A 6,000-nucleotide genomic window follows, 5' to 3' on the forward strand; every position below is an offset into this window, starting at 1 on the left:
TACCATAAAATAAAGGCAAACAGTGGGAAATAAATTAGAGCTGTTYCAAACACAGCAGGTTGTTGATACAGCAGCTGAATCAAATATAGAAACTGTCTTTCAGCAGGAAAACAGATCTAGGAATGGCCTTTTTTAGCTCACTGCAGAATGACCAACTAGCTGAGACCCACTGCAGTTTGTTTTTTTTTTTGTCCACATTGACTTCTCTTATCCAGCTTTGAAGAGCTCCAACTTCAAGACTATGATAGGGAAATTAATTTTGACAGCAAAAATCAGTTACAAGGAATGGGAAAACCCTTGGTATGTTAGACTTTCATCAAGCAAAAAATTTCAGAGCTTGTTTAATCTTAAGCACCTCATTAACTCCATGAAGTCACCAAGGAAAAGTGAATATAACATAAATGGCTTCTGATCCTTTTCATTAAGAATTGAAAAGCTGAACTAGAAATGAACACTTTCCCAGGGTGAGGCCATCTGTATGAACCCAGCTTGATGTCAAAGTACCTTCAACATCCCTCACAAACACCATTTACCAGCCCCAAAATCAATCTCCAGCCATTGCCACMGGAATCCACACCACGAGTCTTGAAGAAATGCACTTGCACGATGCTTTGGTCTGGGAAATAAAAAAGGTTCCCACAGGTAACTGACTCCCTGGGAATTGGCCTGAGAACAGGTCTCAAAGGTCTACACCTAGAAGGAAGCTTTGGTATGTTTCTTCTTTCTAATCAGATCAACTATCTGTTTTCTTTTGCTCCAAACAATAATGATCTCACAACTATTTCAAGGTATTTTTTTTTCTGTCATCAGTGACATAACTGCAAAGACATTTGTCCCCCAGGTRTACCCCTACTCACCTAAAGCATATTGCCCATGCCAGAGAACTATAACACAGTTCCGTAAAAATCCCACAATTGCTTACGTGGAATGGAAGAAGGATATAAGCTTGCCCATTTAACAAGATAATCCAAAAAGATATTTTATTTAAAATAAAGGATACTTCAGTAATAGAAATATTTTCCACCTGATGTCCTAGAAGATTACTAAGTTAATAATCCTATATATTGAAAGGTCACTGTTGGAGTCCTGTCCTCAAATAAAGAGCACAAGACAGGTAACAGTGGCATGGACCASTAGTGACACACACAAAACGTGCCCTCCACCCTTTCACACACAATCTGCACCACACTTCAGTGGATAGTTCAAGAAATAGTCACATGAAACAGGAAAGGCAGTATTTCCACCAGATGGCTCACAAATCTGGCCAATTTGTTCTTCTGGATGCCTAAGAGTGTTTGCAGGATAAGATAATAAATCCACCAAGATAAGAAAGGTGCAAGAACCTAACMACAGTCATACCCAGAGGTGACATCATGTACGTCATGTCCTATGCTTTCACCCAGTCCCCACAGACACTCTGCATTATTCAAATGGAGAAATGAACACACCCAGCATCTCTGCTGTCATCCATCCTCCCAGGAAAGGATGATCCTGCACAGAGCAGGATGGAAAAAGCAGGAGGCTCAATCAGAGTGAAAAATAAAAGCCCACCACCAGCCACGCGGCTCAGACTGGTACACATGATTGTTACATGGCATGCAGAAAAAGTGAGAAACTCTGGGCTTTTTTTATTGTTTCTAATTTTCCCCCTGGAAGTTATGGGGGAGGGAACTTTTGGTGAGGGAAATAGTAGGACATTTGTCAAAGGCCTGAAACCACCACTTCTCATAACGGGACCAGGACGAAGGACCTACCCCAGTAGTGATTTAGATTAATCACTTTTCATTAAGAGACAATAAACAAACTCCACTCAGAATGAGCCTTTCTGCCAGCATCCTCTGTTGCCATTTATAATTGCCACAAGGAATAGCAAAAGAGCACCAGAGAGTTGTCAAATGTAATTTATAGTGGTTTAAGATCTAATCATTTTCTATAATATTAAATTAAATGGCAGACTTTATTTAAAAGGAAATTACATTTTGTCTTCCTACATTCTAGATTAYTAAAGTATACATACATGTATAATTTTTTTTAGTTGCTTTTTCCCCTAGTTTAAGTGGAGASGGGAAAGGGAGGCAGGATTGGTTATTGCCAAGTGTAAGTCCTTGAAAACATACTTGAGATGAGTTAGTTCATGCTACATAACTTTTCCTGACCTCCAAAATTCAGTGAGCAATGAATAGCAAGTACCAGACCAARTGAACCAGCCTGAAAATCAGACTGAACTTCAGACAGCTCCTGAGGAGGGAGAGGAAGTAGAGGAAGAGAACTGCCTGGCAGGAATGGATGCAGAGGAAGAGAGCTGTCTGGGACATTGTGCATCTCCTCTAAAGCAGGAGCTCTGGGGACAGTGATGACATACAGAGCTGCTCTGAGTGAACTCCAGAAGGGCAGAACACCAGACACCAGGGGGGAAGCACAGAGAAAGAAGATGATATGAAAAGGCCACCTTGCAAGAACATTAACTACAATCTATGGACTGAGACCTTCAGTACGTGAGCAGGAAACACATCCAACTCTGAGCACTTCAAGGGGATTTATCCCAGGGAATAAACAGCACAAGCTGCAGGCAGAAGGAACAAGGAGGGGAGATGTCCTACCTATGCCTGCCATGGTGTATTGGGTACATAAACCACAGCAGTAGTTGAGTCACTCAGATCTGTTGGAGTGCGTGTAGAGCCCTAAAGGAGCTCAAATGCAGAAGCAGGAAAGAGGAAAGTGACACTGTATTACAGCACAAATCCACTAAAAACTCACGCCCTGTGATGGGGCTAATGTAATAAAAACTAGGGTGGGATTTGTAACTAAGAATCTGAGTACCTGCTARCCAGATCAAAATTCCAGGTCACGTCACTGGGCAAACACCTTCTTTGGTGCTGCTTTCACATGGGTCATGTGCAGGTGGATGAGTTAAGATGAGAACACATTCCTCTTCCTCTGCTCCAGGGTAGCCAGGCACAAAGTGATGAGGAACACTGAAGTGCACAGCAATGCACACTTCTCACAGGCACAATGCTACAACGTGCCCAGACTCTACTGGCACAGAGATGCAGGTAGCCTGAGCAGAGATCACAACAGRAATCTGTTTTGTACACAGCTGAATTAGTTCATAAACCAGCACTAGAGAAAAAAAAAAAAAACCAAAAACCAAAACATGCAACATAAATGGCATTTTTATYAATATTAGCTTTCAATGAACCTTTTTATTTTTCTCAACGAACATAAATTTTCACTGTAAATTACCAAAGCGCATCTCCCTAAATCAGCACAGACCAGTTTTATAGGTGCAATAATCTGTAGCAATAGTACCACTGAGCTACATTAACAAAGGAGCACCAGAGAGTTGTCAAATGAATAAARAAGACAGGTGTAAATAAATGTCTTTTGTTCTGAGAAATAGACAGAGAGCATTAAACCATTGTGTACTGCCTCCTGATTCTCCTCTTCATTTTAATGTGCTTTTCATAAGCAGTCTTTTTAAGAAGTCCCAGGCACATTCTCATTCACCTGTCTAAAGTGCTATTCTAAAAAAAATAAACAAAAGAGCTAAAAAAATAAGTAAAAACAACAAAACACCTACAAATCATGCAAGCCTCCACTGCTACAAAAGAAACCCAGTTCCTTAGCGAAGTATTAGAATTTGCTTTGTAGCACTGCATTGTCCTCTCCCACAACTGAAAAGGCAGTTCTGCCACAAACACTGCTGCAAAGACAGAAACTTGAGGTTTCATATTTACAGGTTCTTAGGAATTTCCACACTGAATGTGCTCTGCTTAAAAGTGGAAAGGCTTTTTTTGGCCTCCTCTCATTAGCCACTCAACTCAGAAACACTTCCTAAAGCCAGGCATCAGCRTAATCAATGCTAGAATAAATCAGATTTAAAAAAAAGAAAAAAAGGCTTCATTTTTCTTTCTTTTTCAATTTGATTTAAAACATTTAATGGGTTATATGGTCCCATGTCTCCTTCCCACAAAGTTCTGTAGCAGCTTTGAGTTTAGGAAACTGAAAAGTTTCAACAATTTATGTTGAAATGTCAGTGCTAATGGAGGATTCTTGCTTTGTTTGGATTTTTTTATGTCCTTTCCTCCTTTTGAAACAGAAATCAAAATCCAGTGACATTTAAAGGCTTAAAGATATAAAAGTCGTTCCCTTCCATCAAAACATCAGTCCATCACAAGCATGTTAAAAATGAGCAGTTTGGAATTCTCTTATGGGAAAAGCAATTTTCTGCTCTGAAGTATTTTAGATTACATGTTTGACCATCTGAAATTTCCCACTGACAAATAGCTGGTTATTCATTCCCCTCCCATTCTTTCTCTCTCCAACATCATTACCGCAATTACTTGCCCTGTAGGTTAAAAGGTGTCCTCAGAGGTCTGAACACAACCCAAACCTCTTTGAACACAAATACACAGTGTATCTAAAGTCCTACTCTGCCATTGCCCTGAGGACAGGTGCAAATCACTGCAAAGAAAATCTCATCTTTTTTTTCTCCTTTCCTCACTCAACTAAAAAAATTTCAGTTTAATTAAATCAGCCCAATTCCCTCTGTGACAAAAAAAGTGCTGGTACCACAAGTAACTGCCTACTTACCAGAAGTAACACCCATATGAATCAGCTAAACGAAAGGTGTTCAGAAAGCACACCTTAACTTTATACAAACTATCACAGGTGTTCAGAGATGGTCAAACAGCTGCTCACTGCCCTGTAGATATAATGACCTCTGCAACAATCCAGGGGAAATTAAAGCAACCTCTGTTTTCTAGTCACCAAGCATACCAGTCAGACAAGAAAAAATGGGACATGCCAGTGATAAAAATCTGCTCTRAAGAGAAAACCTATGTATTCACATACAAGCAAAGAAATTTATTACATTATTTAGGTATCAGCAGCTGYGACAAGAGGGGCATCTGCTCTCTARGAAGCCAAACAAGACATCCATGAAAAGGGCAACAGCTTTCATATAATTACTTACATTGTAATTATCCCAAAAGGAAAAATGCTCGTTGCAAACCCTTGTATTACAGAGTAGCCCAGATTTGGGACTCCTTCTTTCACATGGCTTAAAACCTTCCTTAATGTTAAGGATAACCTGTGGGCATCAGTCAAGCAGTAAAGGTGTACTGAGCTTTCAAGAGACATAAATTGTCTGGACCTACCCCGTTTCAACTTCTTGTAACTTCACTTCTTATTGCTCGAAATTTAACATTAATGGCAGATTTAATTAATGAATATAGCACCAGATCACCAACTCTCAGAACCATAGTGCTGTAATCTTAAAGGATGAAGTGCACTGCACTCACTTTATAAGGGTTTATGAAGCATGTGTTATAAAAGTACCTCAACCATAAGGCTTTTATACCTTGGCACTCACTTCAATACAATCCCATAAAACCCAAGCAATCTTTAAGTGTTAAAGGTGACTTTCACTACTGTATTTATTATTGGATAATGAAAAATGACTCAGATACCCATAGAAATGGAGCAATGAAATAAGAGTTTCCTGAGACTTTTGCACTGGCTCTGTATTATATGTACCGTGACCAAAGAACCAAATAGCTCTCTCAAGACTTTTCAGACAATTCATGCCAACCTCCCTCCAGAACTTCCTTCCCATCAGGAATTCTCTGTAATTACAAAACAACCTCTACTCTGCAGAATCCCACTGCTTGCCACCAAACTTTTCAGGTGCCAATAGCTGTTTCTGTAAGCATTCAACCCCTCTGTAGAGCCTCCTCCATAGACTTCTCCAGTTGTGCCAGAGACTGAGAGCTCTCTAATCCACCAAATGGGTTTGAGAAGACATTAATGGCAGGGGGAACACACGTGTGAGATCCCCATCTTTGCTGCATTGAGAGAGAATGATCGGAGTACACCGTGCTGTTCAGGCGACATGCAGGTTCAKTGTCTCTGCAGAATGTTTTGCCTTTTGTAGAGAGTACATGAAAGAAGAGAACCATTACCAGAAAGAAAGTAATAAACTGTAAAATGAAAACTTTT

At 39.9% G+C, this 6,000-nt stretch overlaps 1 protein-coding gene across 1 annotated transcript in view; it reads right to left on the minus strand.

Moving 5' to 3' along the window:
* SORCS3 (sortilin related VPS10 domain containing receptor 3) overlaps window positions 1–6,000 on the minus strand; it is a 182,642-nt gene that overhangs the window by 121,266 nt on the left and 55,376 nt on the right. The gene's annotated exons all lie outside the window — the stretch shown is intronic.

This window comes from Malurus melanocephalus, unplaced genomic scaffold (genome assembly GCF_030028575.1).
Source record: "Malurus melanocephalus ecotype Western Australia unplaced genomic scaffold, MMel_1.1 scaffold_12, whole genome shotgun sequence".
Lineage (NCBI taxonomy): Eukaryota > Metazoa > Chordata > Aves > Passeriformes > Maluridae > Malurus > Malurus melanocephalus.